Raw genomic sequence first — 16,867 nt, 5'->3', positions numbered from 1 at the left:
GGAGGCCCTACATAGCTCTAGGAGTCCACATCAATGGGGCAGTGAAAACAACACATAATCCAAAGGATGATGCCATAGACATTCAGAATGGGAGAGATCACATTGGTTGTTTTGTAGAAAAAATAGCCAGTAAGGAGGCTACGTCAAGCAAATGCCACTTGAGCCACTTTAGCCGTTTCTACAAGTGGGCGGGGATTTTGATTAGTGGAAATGGGTAGGGAAGCCACAGCAGGTAGAGGAAGAGAAATGAGGCAGAGAGATGGAGAGACTGTTGAGGAATGTTAAACAGCCAAGTTTGGCCAAAGCACAGGGTCAAAGTAAGGATATGGCTGGAGATAAGGCTAAAATTGTGGTTTTAACCACATTGTGCTGTGCTTTGGCTCTGAGGAACTGGAAATTAATTTGGTAGTTACTGAGAGTCATTAAAGGCTTTTGCGCAGAGAAATGATAGGATTAGAATTCCACATTGAGGATAATCCTGAAAGACTGTGTAAGATATATTGATAGAGTAGAGAAAGAAGGAAGAAAGAGATTAGCTAAAAGCTTATTGCAATTGTTCATTTCATGTCAGAGGTAATGGATGAGGCAATAGGAGTGCAGTTGCAAAGGAGGTGGTGGATATAGGGGCCATTACCAAAAAAGGAACGTTTGGGAGTTTCCAATTGACTGTATGAGATGAGGTGGGGAATAAAAAATAATTCCAAGTAATTCAACCCTGGATAATTAGGGGTTGAAAGTCAGAGTGTCATTTATGTGGTGTTGCTTTCTGCCTGGAGACTTCCTTTCCCATCCTCCTCTGCTCATTAATTGAAAAGGATTTTCTTTCTTCAGCATTTATAACACTTTTTATCCTTTGCATTATATTTTATTTAGTGGCAATTTTAATTTTAAATCTCCATGATGGCATCCCCAGATTTCTAAGAAAGTACTTTACACGTAGTAGGTCTGCTATCAGCATTTACTTTTGCCGGAAGAAGATTATTTTAAGATGGTGGAAAAGTTGAGAGAGTTCAGTTCAATACTATGTTTATTGAGTATCAGTTATTGTGTTATATGTAGATTCAGAGATGAATATAACATAGCCACTCCCTCAAGGAGCAGTGGAAGCCGCAGACATACAAGTTAAGTAATTGCAATACATTGGGAAGGTATTGTAAAAGAGACCAGTAAGAGGTGCCATGGGAACACAGAGAAGCAAAACATAATTCCTCCTGGAGAGAAGGGAACCAATTCAGGGGAGGCTTCTTGGAAGAGTCAGTAACGTTGGATGTGGACTAGCATTAAGAGAAGCTTCATGGTGGAGAAGGGATAAAGAATGTAAGTGATATTTTTGTTGTTCTTTGGGAGAAGGACCCAGAGTAAAGGGAGAAACTGAAAATGAGAGAGGGAGGGAGGTAAGGTCACAAGGTATCATGATATTCTGGAATTGACTGCCACAAATGTTCTTTCCCTGAATACATTTCTAAGTGCCTTTCTACATTCAATCAGATGTTTGAATTACCATCATTCTTACTCTTCTACCCAAAATGATGGATTTAATAGTGGATTTGTGGGAACTCACATATGAATGAAAGATGTATCGGTCCCTGAATTTTTAGAGACAAACAGCTTTTGGGTCAACTTATGATTTTCTTGAGTCAGGAGAAGGTACAGACTGGAGAAGCTTAGAAGGAAAACCATGTGGTTCATCATCTCAGTCTTTAGAATAATGAGGTAATTATTAACTTTAGAAATAATCAAGACATCATTATATAGATACACGAGTCAAAAGGAACACTAATTTCTACTTCAAGATGGTGCCCCTAAGAAGCAAATAGGAATGATTGAGCAAAATGAAACTGAGAAATATTGGACTGGCCAAAAAGTTCGTTCGGTTTTACGTACCAATAAAAGATGTTTTTCATTTTCACCAGGAAATTTATTGAACAACGTACTCATTAACAAAACAAACTTTTTGGCCAAACCAATATAACAGATGTGCTTTAATTCATCCAAAAACTTTGACTAAAGAGGTAGATATTTTGTAAAACCTTTTACCTCTCATGGATTAAAGTGACGAATATGTGTTGAGAAGGAAAGAATTCTTGTCTATTTCTGGGGAAGAAGAGAGAAGGATGTGCTGGATCACAAAATGTTGGTTGATTTGTAATCATTTGCTGAAAAGATTCAATCTCAGAAATGATTTTTCCATTTGTAATTTGGCACCTAGAACCTACCCAACACAGAAAATGGCCCGATTCTTGGCTTTAAAGCATATTTAATTATAATCAATTAAACTTTTATTTATCTTAAAAGCAGTAATAAAATAGATTACTTTAAAAAATTTATTCCCATTGAGTTGGCAGAGAGATGAAATTGTTATTAATTTAAGAAACCTTTCATGGAATTTTATAAAATTGGTGATTTAAAATTTTAACTTATCAACAGAATAATATATTTAAAAAATTCTTTAACAACTCTATTTTCAAGTATCCAAATATAGTAGTTCTTTTAATTAAAAAGATTTAAACTTCCTTTATTGGATCTTATGTCTCAGCCTCTCTATGAAGCTTTTCCTGCCTCACTCATTTTTTTAATAGTCTCCCTTTTGGATATATTTTCCCCTTCTTTTATTGTTAAATATAACATTTGTAAAGAAAGTTCATTAAACACATACGTACAATTTAACAAATAATTACAAAGCCAATACTGCGATAACTGCCACCCAAGTCAAGAAACAGTGCATTGCCAGCACCCGGAAGACCTCCCTGTGACCCTCCCCAATCATAACTCCACATTCTACCCTTGAGGTAACCAGTATTCTGACTCATGAGATAAACATTTACTTGTTTTGCATTATACTTTTATTGTCTATGTTTGCATCTCTAAATGATATTGTAGTTTCTTTTTTTAATTCTATTTTGGGACATTGTACTAATGAAATCATATTGAATATGTTCTTTGTGTTGCATTTTTTTGCCACATATTATTTTTCTGAGTGTCGTTCACATTATTGTGGGAAGCTACAGCTTATTTTATTGCTATATGGTAATCCATTGTACCATTTTACCACAACTTAAGCATTCTTTTACTGATAGTGATTGGGTTGTTTCCAGTTTGGTGTATTATGAAAAATGCTGCTCTGAATATCCTTGTTCATGTGTGTGATTATCTCTAAAGCAGTGGTTCTCAAAGTGTGCCCTTTGCATCAGCAGCAGCAGCACGTGGGAATTCATTAGAAATGCATATTCTCTGGTCACATCCCAGACCTCACTTAGTTGGAAACTCTGGAGGTGGGGCCTGGCAATCTGGGATTTAACTAGTCCTCTGACACACATTAAAGATTGAGAACCATCTTGAGTATCTACCCAGAACTGGAAATGGGTGATGCATATCTTCAACTTTACTCAATAAAGTCCAACTGTTCTATCAAGCGGTTTACTACTTAACACCATGAACAGCATCATATTTTGCTAAGGCTATGATCTGATTGTGTGAAAACATGGGCCCTTGTTATAAAATGCAAGTTTTTGAATTTCAAACATGCTTATAAAAATTCAGATGCATTATCATTTAATCATGGGTACTAATGCATTCTTATTATTTTTTTGTGACTGTGAATAAATAGATATTAGATACTTATCGTTCTTTACCCTGGACAAGGATCAATTTCTTTAATCATTTTTACCCACCATTTTATTTTAAATTAATTAATTTGTGAATTGGTGATGCATGCAAAGTGTGCACATTTCAAAGGTTGAAAAATAAATGTATACAATGAAAGTAAGTCTCTCTAGTTCTATCTTTCAGTAGATATTTCCCCTCCTCAGTCAACTGCTGTGATCAGTTTCCCAGTGAGGATTCAAAAATAGTTTCTCTTTGTGCTTATTCTACGTATCATTTAAGATTAGGGAGTCTCTCTCTTTCCTCCCATGGCTCCATGACTTGTCTTCATCATGGTGTTTATAACACTGAATGGTTAATTGTTTATATCTCTGTCTCCCACTCTAAACTGGGATTTCTTTGTGTATGGAGATTGAGTTGTATTATACCCAGATCCTTAGTACACACCGTGCCTGTTGGAAAAGGCAAGTAATAAAAATGTGACACCTGAATGAATCAAATCACTATTTTTTTCCTTTTAGCTCTGTTGTTTTCTCAAGTTTGAATGTCTGGCTTTTTTGGCTAATTTTTCTTTCTTAGCCTATCTCCATTTGGGTGAGGTTTGTAGAATGGCATCTTGTGTTGAATGTGGCTCTACACAGGTAGATAAATAGCTAATGAACGTTGATGGCCTTTAGACCTTGGAGGCAGGAAGATGGGCATCTTCTCCATTTCTGCCCTCCTCTGAGAGGCTGTAAAGGACAGGGCCGCTTTCCTGCATTGAAAAGGCTTATAAATACTCTAGTTTACAGAATCCATTCATTATCATTGATTACAGAGCAACAGGACACCCATTTGATTAGGCGAAATGATTACTTTGGGTTTTGTACTCCTAGAAAAACCTATGTTTGCTGAATAGGAGTTTTAATCTTTTTACCTAAATGAGGTTTCTTTTCTAGCAAACCTACTGAGTTGCGTGTTTCTGAGCATTCTGGGATTCTGTCTGCTTCTCTTGTTCCCGTTGTAACTGGAACTCCACCCTTTGAATCGAGCAAGGCAGCATTTTAAGGCCCTGACTGAGTTTGGGAAAAGAATGTTCTGTTACCTCTGGCTACACTTGAATGTTGAGAAATTGTCTTTTAAAGTCTGTGTCTGTCAAACTAACAGCTCAGAATTATAACTAGCAGATTTGTTTGATCTTTGTATCTCCAGCGTGAAGAAACCTTATTTTTTTTCTCTTGTTCTTTTAATTTTTATTATTGTGAACTTGAGGATAGTTATCTTGAGCTGCAAGGTCTGAGGAAAAGTTACTTGAAGTTTGTGTTGCATTGACACAGACAGTAAACAGGTTGTGTCTTTCAATTTTTGCCATGTGTGTGAAAGAGAGGATATTGCCTGGAGTTATCCTATTTTGTGTGTGCTACCTCATAAACAATGTGAATGAAAACCTTCTCTTTGAAAAGGAGTGGTCCCTGGCATGGACAGATACTGATAAGTACTGTTCTTAAAATCAAGTCTTGTTGAAATTGATATTATGACCTTTTCTCAATTCAATTCTTGAATTTATTAAGGAAGAGAGTTACTTGCATGGTACAAAGGACAGTGGTTACCAAGAGACAGGAAAAACGATTCCCGTTTTGGACTCTTATGGAAATGAGCTGTCATTAAATAGAATGAGATAGAGCTACATGTGCTGTTCTGGAAAGCTCTCCAAAGTATTTTGCTACTGATACAAGTATGATGCAAAATATTATTATTAGCTAATCCAATTTACATATTAAAAAAGGTATTATATACATTGATGTTAGTTGCCTACTCTTCCACGAGGAATAGGCTAGGATGCTTACCTCTGGATAGTAGGGCAAAGTTTGCGAGAGATGGACGAAGACTTACTTTTTTTATTTTATATTTTTTCTTAGTGTTTGATGATTTTTTTCACGAGCTAGTATCGCTTTTATAAAAAATAAAAGAAACATTAAATAAATGTACAAAAACATCAGCTGTGGCACATTTTATATGGCATTTGATGGTTTGAACTTCAGTTTCTTTACCTGAAACAATCAGTGATAATTGCTTCAGTAATTACTGCCTGGAATTTCCCTATTTCTTGTGTGCTGCATCAAAAACAACACGAATGAAAACCTTTCCTTTGAAAAGGATGGCCTGGGGCATGGCCGGATACTGATAAAATATTGTTTTCCAAGTTAAGGCCTGTTATCATTGCTATTATGACCTTTTTTCACTTCAGTTTTATGTAGCTACTAAAGAGGAGAGTTACTTCTTGCTCATGAAGCTGTTTGAGCATCAAATGGAGAAGTTATTTTAGGAAATATTTTTAGAAAAGATTCTTTGCTTTAATTTTGTGAAGAATCCAAAGAGGACTGCTCCCTTAAAGAATACAGTCTGTTAAGAAAGCAAAAACATTCAAACACATGGACTTTAAAAAGAACTCTTCTTCATTTCGTCTCTTCCCCTAGTGCTGAGCATATACAAATATTATTTCATGTCCTTAAATTCTAAGCACCTATTTCCTTTATGTATTCAATTGAGTTAATAAAGGCTGCCTGCTTACCTGTGCTGCTTTATCCAAGAAGGAAATGACCAGAGAAACATGAAAGCTCTTAACATTAAGACTGTCACACAAAGGGAGGGAAATAGTCATTTTTAAGGAAGAAGTGAGACATTATCAATAGGCAGTTGTTAGATTCTGAACCCCTTGAAGGCTGTCTGATTAATTAATCTTTATAACCCCAGTACCTAGTACAATATCTGGAAGAAAGTAGGTGCTTATTAAATGTCTGATGAATAAATCAGAGAACGTTTAGCAGAATGTTCTTATCTATCTTAAGTTTTAGGGAAACAAAATAAAAATCATAGCTAAGCATTTCTTGTCCTGCAAATAGTTTGAGATAAAAGGGGGTGGAAGAGTGTTATGAACTTGATGTTTTTGTCTCCCCCCAGTTCATATGTTGAGGCCCTAATCTCCAGTATTATGGTATTTGGAGATGGGGCCTTTGGAGGTAAGCAGAGATAGATAAAATCATGAGGATGAGATCCTCACGATGGGATTAGTGTCCTTATAGGAAGAGACACCAGAGAGCTCATTTTCTCTCCTAACCAAGTGAAGACAGCAAGAAGGCGGCTATCTGCAAGTCAGGAAGAAAGCTTGCACCAGGAACTGAAGTGACCAGCGCATTGGTCTTGCACTTTCCAGTCCCCAGAATCTTAAGAAATAAATTTTTGTTGTTTAAACCACCCAGTCTATGGTATATTGTTATGGCAGCCCAAGCTGACTAATACAGATGGATAGGGAGTATATTAGTTTAGTATCTAAGTGACAGCAAAGTACTTTGCATGGATTATTTCATTTAATTCTAATATCTAATGTGGAATATATTATTAATTTTACGTATTCTACTTTACCTAAAAGGAAACTGAGGCAAGGAGAGAGATTGAGTGATTGGCCAGTAAGTGGCAGAGCCAGGATTTCAATCATAATCTGTCTGATTTAAAAATCCAGTCCTTTCAGTATCCCACACTGCTGGAGACAGTTGATTGTTTCTCCCTAAGGTCTGGATGCTTCTACTTTTATTGTATTTTTGATCTTCATGTTTAGGTTAGATCCCCATGACATTAAAAACCAGAGTGTTCACAGGACTATTATCACTGGATTTGCATTTTTTAACCAGAGACATTGCCTTTGGAATCCTGGACTATGGTTTTAAATCCACATCAAATTTGTTTTGCGGGTAAAGTGAGATGAGGGGATCTAACTTTATGTTTCTAACTGGTTAGCTGAGTCCCACAGTACTTATTGACTACATCTTCCTTTTTCCTCTAATTTGAAATATCATCTTTACCATAGGATTTATTCACATATATATTTGAGAGATGATATTTTGCTCTCCTGATCTGTCATATATTTGAATGTTAATGCCGCTTTTTAAATTTATGACTATATGATAAATTTTAATACTTAATTCATATACACTGATTGCTTTGATTTTAGAAAAGTCTTCTTTATTCTTATGCAGTTACTCTTTAAAATTGTATTTAAATTTACAAAAATAAGCACATACATTTTAGTAAAATTACATTACATTTATAAATTCATTTGTAGATCATCGACTCCTTTAAAATATTCTCATCTTATCTAGGAAAATAGCATTTATTCTATATTTCTTTTATTAACCTCCAGGAAGTCTGTGGTTTCCTTTATACAGGTTGTTACACATTTCTTATTGAGTTAATCTAGAGTATTTTTTAGTTTCTGTTTTTGTTATATTTTTTCTTTAATTATTGTTAGTAGATAGGAAAATACTGATTTCTGAACATTTATTTCATAACTAACCTTGTTATTAACTTCATTAAAATTTTATAGTCTTTTAGTTGATTCTCTGGTTTTTCAAATAGACAATCAAGACATCATCAATAATAGTGATCATATCTCATTATTTTTAATACTTGGGCCTTGTTCATTAAAAAATAGTGGTATGAATTGTCATCTTTATCTTGTTATTGGGAAAGTGAATTTTCATAATTATATATAATATTGTTTATTGATATGAGATAGGGATTACTTAAGAACTTTTTTTTGATTACAAAAGTAATTCATAATGATAACACTTAGCAATAAAATGTTTATGGTGAAAGTCCCTCATAATCTCCATACCTAGAGATACCTCCTGGTGATAATTTGGTGTCTAATCTTGCAGACTTTGTGTACAGCTTGATGAGCTTTCAGTGCATTTTTCCAGTTGCACAACCATCACTATAATTCAGTGTTAGGACCTTTCCATTGCCCTTAAAAGTTCCCTTCTGCCTGCTACAGTCAATGCCCATGGCCACCCCAACCCCAGGCAACACTAGTCTGCTTTCTGTCCCTATACTTTTGCCTTTTTCTTGTCTTTTTAAATGATTGCATAGAATTCTATTAAGTGGCTACACCAACATTTATTTAGTTAATCTTCTATTGTAAATAATGTTAGAATGACCATCATGGCGCAAATACCTTTGCACCCTCTATGAGTATTTTATAGGTTAGGCATGCACATTTTATATTGTAATTCATTTGGAGACTGTCTTACAAAAACCATGCAATTTGAATTCACACTATCAGTTCATGAGAGTTTTCAAATATCCTCAACACCACTGAAAATTAATCCTTGTTTTGAACTTTGTCATTCTAGAAGGTGAAATACGGTAAAGTCATAGTTCAGGGTGCAGTCTCGGGGTGGATGGCCTACACCTCAGTCTTTTTCTACTGCTTACTAGGTGTGTGACTTTGTTGAGAAAACATTGTATAGTTTTATTTTATAAAACACATCACATTATTATTGTTGCTTCACAGATCATCTGTTCTATCTGTTGAGATTTTAAATGAAAACTTCCATAATCTTTTCCCGTATTGTTTTGTTATATCGATATCGATGTAGTTGTAGAAATATATTTAGGTATAAGATATATAGATACACTATGTATTATCGTATCCTAATTTTATATCACCTTATTAAACTCTAATAGGTGGTAAAGCTCTCTAACGCTTCTTTCACTCATTTGAGTTTCTATTACCCCCTTTATGTGATTAAGCTCCCAAGGGTAGAGATATGCTTTATCTTAAATGTCCTGAGCTCACTACATTTCCTGAAAACAACAAGCACGTAATATATGCTTGATGACTTGTTGACTGACTGAATGAATGAATACACAAATAAAATAAAAAGTCTTTTGCGCCACTTCAGGTGAGACTGTGCAGACGACTGCTTATTCTGTTTGACATTCACAGCGAAAGTTCATAGGAACACAAAGAAGCAATATCTCAGGCATTGTTTTTGCCTACTATTGAAGGAGAAAAACTTAAAATATCTTCAACTTCATTTTGGCGGATTTTTTGAAAGATCGTTTCTATTTACTTTCAGGAAGAGTGGATTATTGGCAGTAGTTTGCAATTTCCCTTCTCCCTGTGTGTGACAAATGGCATAACTTCCTCACTATGATCTGGTTTGAAAGTTGAGGACGCTGCTGTTGCTGGAGACTTGACTTTGCTGATGAGCTTCTGATCAACAGTTTTAGCCAAGACTTGGATGAGGCTGTGCAAGAGAGAGGCGCTCATCAGCCTTGCAGATGACACAGCCTTCATATTGGAATCGAAGAGGAAAACAAGAGGCCAGGATGCTGGGTTGAAACCAGCAAGTTTGACCTTTAAAAGGTAAAGGGTAAAGTACTGCTTTTAGGTTTAAATAGTCAACTGAACAAGCCCGAGAGACACAGCTTGGTAGCACTTCTGCCAGAAAGACTTTGCTTTTAATTGACCACAAGATCAGTTGAGCCCTAAGTAGCCCAAGACTGTTAATACATGAACCTAAACTTAGTTTTACTAATTGGTGCATGGTGGGAGTGATACTCTTTTCTGCTGGTGTGAGATCAAACGTGAAATATTCGGTTTAATCCCTGATAAAAAATATTAGGAAGAGCCTTAAGCAATTGTATCTGCAGAGAAAAATCCCATGATTTTGAAGGAACTTGGTACTATGTTTTCTTATTTTACAAGCTGTAGTTAAATAACTGAGTATATCCCAGAAAAGGGAATTTTGAGAAGTTCAGTGTAACTGTGATCTAACTGACAGAATACTATGTGAAACCGGGACAATTTTCACTCAGTTCTGTTTGTCTCCAGAAGACAAGATAAGGCTAACAGAAGTAAGGTTATAGGAGGCAACTCTTGGCTACTAGTAGAATACCAGCAGAGACAATAAACTATAAACTTTATATAGTTTTATGTAGGTAGTCATCATGGCCATTTTACACAGAAAGACTCCAAGGCTCAGAGGAGAAAAGCTCATGGCCAGTAGGGTTTTAGAGTCCAGGTCTTCTAACTCCAATTTCCACGCTCTTGTCACCAGTCATTTTTCAGACGTGGAACTAGATGTCCCCTGAGGTAAAGTCTTTCTAGTCATGGGACATGCCTAAGCAGAGTGTGAACTGAAAGTCTTTTTGTCAGGGATGTTAAAGAAGCTGTCTTTTAATTGAGTGGGTTACAGGACCAGATATTTTGGTAAGAAAACACTTGAAGGCAGTGTTTTTTAAACCAATGTTATGTGGATCCTGTTCTGCATGACCTTAGAGAAGTGATTCATGAAAATAGGATACTTTCATCAAATAAGCTTAGGAAATGTTGAGTTAAACCAAGCTTCATAGTTTTTGGGTTTTTCTTTTTTTTACTGTAGGACTTCTAAAGCCTTTAATATCCTTACGCACATTGTGATCTCATAAACTTTTCTGACAGAGAATCCTCTTTTCTTGTAGTACCCATTATATTTCTTGGAACTACTTTGTTGTGGAACACAGCTTGTAAAACACTGCTCCAATGTTTCTTTCATCTCTAAGAGACTATGTTAACAGAGAAAACAATCCAGGTTGGTTTAATAATAGCCACTGTTCTGAAAAATTGCTAAAAGTGTGAACCAAACCAACTTTGCAAACACAGACTATGTTAGGTCGTGATCAACTTACTCCCCTTGCATTGTTCTCATGGTAAAGGCAATGGACGGTTAGCGCATCTCATTGCACTTTATAAGGTGCCTGGCTCTGGGTCTCTGTTTTCTTTTTTGAACCTGAATGATCAGAAAATATCTTAGCAGGGTTCAGACAGGTAAAATTATAGAAGCAACTTGCCCAAAGTGTGAGAGAGGCTACAGATTTAATAAATGAATCAAGTCTATCAATGTTTACTGTTTATGTTTACATAAACATTAAAAAGGTTTACTTTTCTCCTTCTACTGTGCTCGCTCTGTCATACCCCAAGCCTCAGCTCCTTCCTATTCTTCATCCTTTGGCAAATGTTCCCCATCTGTAGCCCCTCTTCTTCTGAGCTTGAACAGCATCCACAGACACAGCAAAAGTACTCTGTGAGAAGGGACCATAGACTCCTCTGCCTCATGTCTTAGCTCACTCACCTACCCTTCTCCTCACACTCACAGGAGGCTGGAGCTGGGCAGGCCAGGGCAGCCTCTGTCAGAACTTGGGGGATTGAGTGGCACCATCAGGTTCCACCAGCTCCCTTTCCCAGCTTCCCTTGTGTAACAGATTCAGAGCAGGAGGCCAAATTTTCATGACATTCTTTCTCTAGGGATCTCCTCCCAAATTTGTTAGCATTCTTTAGCTCAGTTGGCTGGGAGTCTTGCTGAAAATAGATATTCCTATTGCAACTAGATTGGATTTAAATTAAATTGTTCCGTATCAATAACACTGATTCTTCTAGTAGGAAGGAGTGGTAGTGACAGCAATAGGGCATTCTCTGTTAAGTGGGTAAGACAGTGCATGTTGGCCTCTTCCCCAGGAGGGGGCTTCTCACCATGCCTGCCAGCAGAGCACTGGGCTGTGGGCTTCTCAGCAAACCTCCTCCCTTGTTTCCACTTGTTAAAGAGAAAACTTGAGTAACAGATAACTCTTTGCTAATGATAGAGATGTTGCTTTAGAGCCTGTCTTCTATTTGTACAGACTGTTCTAATTATTACCATGTATTAGTGTCTGCTGTGTGCCTGAAACAGTTCTTATCTTATTTAATCATCACAATAAAAACAATATCTAACATTTGTTGACTACCTATATGCAAGACATTGTTCTAACTTTCATATAAAAAGTTTTTCACATCAACTTTTTAACATTGGGACCAGGTAATGGACATTTCTCCTCTTTTACAAGTTAGGAAATCAAATTCAAAAGAATTAAACAAGTTGACTTACCTAGTAAGTGACAGAACTAGAACTCTAATCCAGTTTGTCACAATTCCAAGTCTAGAATTCATTCCATTGTGCGAGATCTATAGTTGTAGGGAATAGAGATTTTCTCAGGCCATACAGAGAAAAGGTGGGTTTGGAGTGGAATGCTGGTGGAGTGGTTCTGGGACTGGGAGTCTATTCAGGGCCCAGGGCAGCTCTGGGACCCATAAGTTCTCTTTTTTGTGGAGTCTAAGCTTCTTTGCATGGGAGTGCTTCATGCTCAATTTGTTCCTGTCTGGCCAATCCTCTCTGGAGTTGCTAATTCAAAGGCAGTAGGTTGCTGCTCTGATTGGTCAGTATCTATCACCTCTACTGGCTGTGCCTTCATGATAAGCTCTCTCATGGTTTGCTGGCCAGCCATGGGAGTCCAGCCTCCGGGTCAGGAGCCCGTGCTGCTTCAGTGAGTCAACAGCTCTGTACAAGACCTGGGCTACCACTACTTCTCTGAGCCAAGGACTGTGGCTTGGGCAGTTCTAGCCAGAGGGGACATTGGCCATAATAGATCCTGCTCGGCTCAGGGCAGTTGAACTGTCTTATGTGAGTCGCCAAGGAGGAGGGGCATCAGTACAGTTGAAGCCATGCTCAGAGCAAAAATAAGTTACAGTGGATACATTGGTATCCTCAACAGAAAACAGGCTTATGTCAAGTATCAGAGAGAAACATGAATGATGTAGTCTTCCTCAGATCAATCTTGGATTTACTACATTTATGTCTGGGCTAAATTCCTATGAAGTTGGCTGTGAATCATAGAAGGCAGATTCTTTAGGAACTGTCTGGCATCATTAGTTCTAAGACTAAACCACAAGTCAGTTATTCATCAAAATCAAATAAATCCCAATCAAATCTTGTACAAACGAATGCAGGTAAACCTATACAGAAGACCAAGTGGTGAAACTGAAATATGGGGAGGGGGAAGGGTAAGCTGTGACAAAGTGAGAGAGCGGCATGGACATATATACACTACCAAACGTAAAATAGATAGCTAGTGGGAAGCAACTGCATAGCACAGGGAGATCAGCTCCGTGCTTTGTGACCACCTAGAGGGGTGGGATAGGGAGGGTGGGAGGGAGGGAGACGCAAGAGGGAAGAGATATGGGAACATATGTATATGTATAACTGATTCACTTTGTTATAAAGCAGAAACTAACACACCATTGTAAAGCAATTATACTCCAATAAAGATGTTAAAAGAATAAAAAAGGTAGTTGGTCCCACGTGGGACTTCTGGACAGATGGCAGAGCTTGCTGGTATGGGGCCTCCCTGGGGCCCAGTGGGTAGCAGCACCCCAGGTCAGAAGGTTTGGAGGGAGCCTGAGACTTGGATCCTGAATTTCTAGCCCACTTTGACTCATGGGTCTCCTTGATCTCTTTCCACTCAGCTTCTGGAAGCTTCTAGACAGTAGTAGTGAACTTTTACCAGGGCAGTTAATGGACTTGCAGACTTGCAGTTGGTCTAGGAGAAAGACACCATTTGTGAAATGTGTGCTGAGGGGTCCAAAACAAAATTTTAGCCTTGACACCATGGCTCTTTTCTCTTGGATTTAGTAAAAGAAAAAAATGAATTCTTAATGTTGCTTCCTTCCCCATCCCCATGGCCCAGTAAGTCCCCTATGCTCCCCATCCCACGGCTTCTCTAATACCCACTCAGGCTTTCTCCGCCAAAGGAAATATCCTCTTGAAATCATAGAATTAACTACTTATTAATTCCAAATGGTTATACTAAATAATATAAAGGAAATATACAAATCAGAGTAAGGGTTAAGAATTAAAATAATCTAGGTAAAATTTAATGTTTTTGTTTTGTTTTGACTTTTACTAAATTACGACCTTTGATTCTTTCAAGGGCACACACACATTTCTGGGCTGCTTCAGGCCTTGAGAGCAACTTTCTCATCAACAGCTCCTAACTGAAAGAAAGAGACTTTAAACTGCCTTCTATGCACTTCTAAATAACACTAAAGTAGTCTTTTGTTGTTGTTGTTTTCAACTGCCCCATCATCATTTCTTTTTAACATGTGCAACTTGCATTCAGCTTGGATAGGGAGATATTTCAGATGCCCACATATGCCATCTGCATCCCCTATGATGGTCTTTCTCCAGTCGGGTGATTTGAATTCCCCGATTCTTCTTTTGCCTCATTTGGCCAGAGGCAAGTGGTTCTCAATCCTGGTTGCACATTAGAATCTCCCGGGGGCGTCTAAAGAATACCGATATCCAGTCCCTTCCTGAAAGGTTTGGATTTAGTAGTATGAGGTGGGGTTAAAGTATTAGTATTCTTAAAATGCATCCCAGGGAGTTTGCATGTGGGCTGAATGGACTTTGGGGACTCTTTCAGCGCTATGAGTCTATAGGTCTCAAGATCCTGAGCTCATAGCCCACCCACGATAGATGGAAGATGCAGTAACTTTTTCCTTTTTTTCTTTTTTTTGGTTTGCATTCAGAGGGCTCCTGATAGTTTATCAGTCTTGCTTCGCTGCTGAAGAATTGTTTTTAACTTTTAGGGTGGACAGACCCTTTCTCATAGGAACCTTATAAATGCATTTAACTATGGAGATGCAGAATGGTTTCTGAAAAGTGTCATAACTCCGAAGAAGTAGACAATGTTTTTCTGGATATCTGCCATATCACCGGGAGATTTCCATTCCTAGGCTTGCTCATTTATATCCTATTTTACCGAGTGGACAATTCTCACGAAGCATGTGAGATGGATTTATCTGAGTTAAAGAAACAACAATGTGATTAATCACGCTGTTCCTTGCTGCCAACTTTCTCTCCTCAACAACACAGTGATAGATCTGCTGGAGGGGATAACATTAGAAGTTTGGCCCCAAATTTTCCTCTGCTTAAACAGAAGCTTTACACATCTGATGGGAGAATTAACTCTACAGGATGAGGGAGAGGGACATGTATTTGAGACTCAGTGAAATATCGGATGATGCTTTCCTCCTATGCATTTAAACTCTACTTAGAAAATATCGAATAACAACTTTACTTTGATATTCTGTTTTATTAAAACAGTGACAATTAAGGAGAGAACATTATTCTAATTAAGTAATTGAATAAAATGGCGAACAGATGCACTCTGGCTGCTACGGACAGCCATCCTCATTTACAATGGTGAGCACAACAAAAGCCATCTGGACCTCTTTTTGTATTTCTTCATCCAAATTGGTTTTTGTTTTTGAGATGTCACTCCAAGAATTTCCATACCATTAAGGCTACTATTCCAACAGGACAAGGATAGAATATAGGATATTGTTCACAGTGTGATCAATGAAGTCCTCTTCCTAGACATTTCTTTCTGTTACTAGGTCATTACCTGACCAACACGCTACCTTGATATCAAGATATCTTTTTATATGTATCATTCAACAAGATTCATTGTCAAAATCTAAACTTCCCATATGCCTGATTGCCCAAAAGAAGAAATGGAACAGATATGTATGTAATGAACTAGCCAGCATGAATTCTCTCACTGTTGAAAACTGCTCTGATATTGAGCATGGTACCATCTGCTACAGTAACAGGATAGACCTCCTTTTTGAAGGAGCAAGTGTAGTATCTACTCATTCGACTTTAAACTCTTAGGGACTATGGGAGCGAGAAGGCATCTAGTGCCTTATCACTGGTCTGATGGATTGTGGCTTTCTTGTTTGTTTTTCCAAGTATGAAATAAATCAGAAGGAATTTAAAAATCTTTTGCCCCAAGGCACACCACATCCATCAGATACTTCCTTCTCCTCTGGCCAGGTTTTTTCTTTATGTGTGTGTGTGTGAAAACATATTTCTCTTTCCCCTAGAATTTCATTTGTACAATATATTGTGCAATGAGAAGCCATTTGAATACTATAGTTATTCAAAGAAGAGCTACATCCTGTTCTAATCTTGTGGTGTGACAGGAAACCTGACATCAAGAACAAAACATCTCATACTAGACCAACCAGAGCTACACTGAATTGTGTTAGGTCTCAGAATTTGGACTCAAGGTTGTACACATCAATATTTACTCCAGATATATATCTGAGTGATGAAACCCAAGTGGACTATGTGCACGTGTGTAGGTGCGTGCACGTGCACGTCTGTGTGTGTATGGGGGATGGTGGCTGGAAGGATATTCCACATATTGTTTCTCTAAACCTCCAAGAAAGTAGAATAATCTAAAATACTCAGAATAAGATACCTTAGAAAACAAATTTTACTCCAGAAACTAGAAGACAATTTCAGAAACCCCTTGTTAGATGCATTTAATAAAATGTAAGATGGCCTGTTCTCAGTCTAAGGAATAGGCAGTCATAAGGTGAGACCAAATTGAAGGGAAGGTAGAGATAAAAAAGGACTGGTTGAAATAAAAGAATTTGAGAAAGTAAAAATACAATATTGAAATAAAAATCTGCAATGGAAGGAAAAAAGAGAAGTGAAAGGTATAAAAAAAGAAATCAAAGATAAATTTGAAATACTTTCTTCAAATGCAGAGGAAAGGACAAAATAAAAACATGAACAAAAAG

This window comes from Eschrichtius robustus, chromosome 15 (assembly GCF_028021215.1).
Source record: "Eschrichtius robustus isolate mEscRob2 chromosome 15, mEscRob2.pri, whole genome shotgun sequence".
NCBI lineage: Eukaryota > Metazoa > Chordata > Mammalia > Artiodactyla > Eschrichtiidae > Eschrichtius > Eschrichtius robustus.
This window is presented reverse-complemented; position numbering follows the sequence as displayed.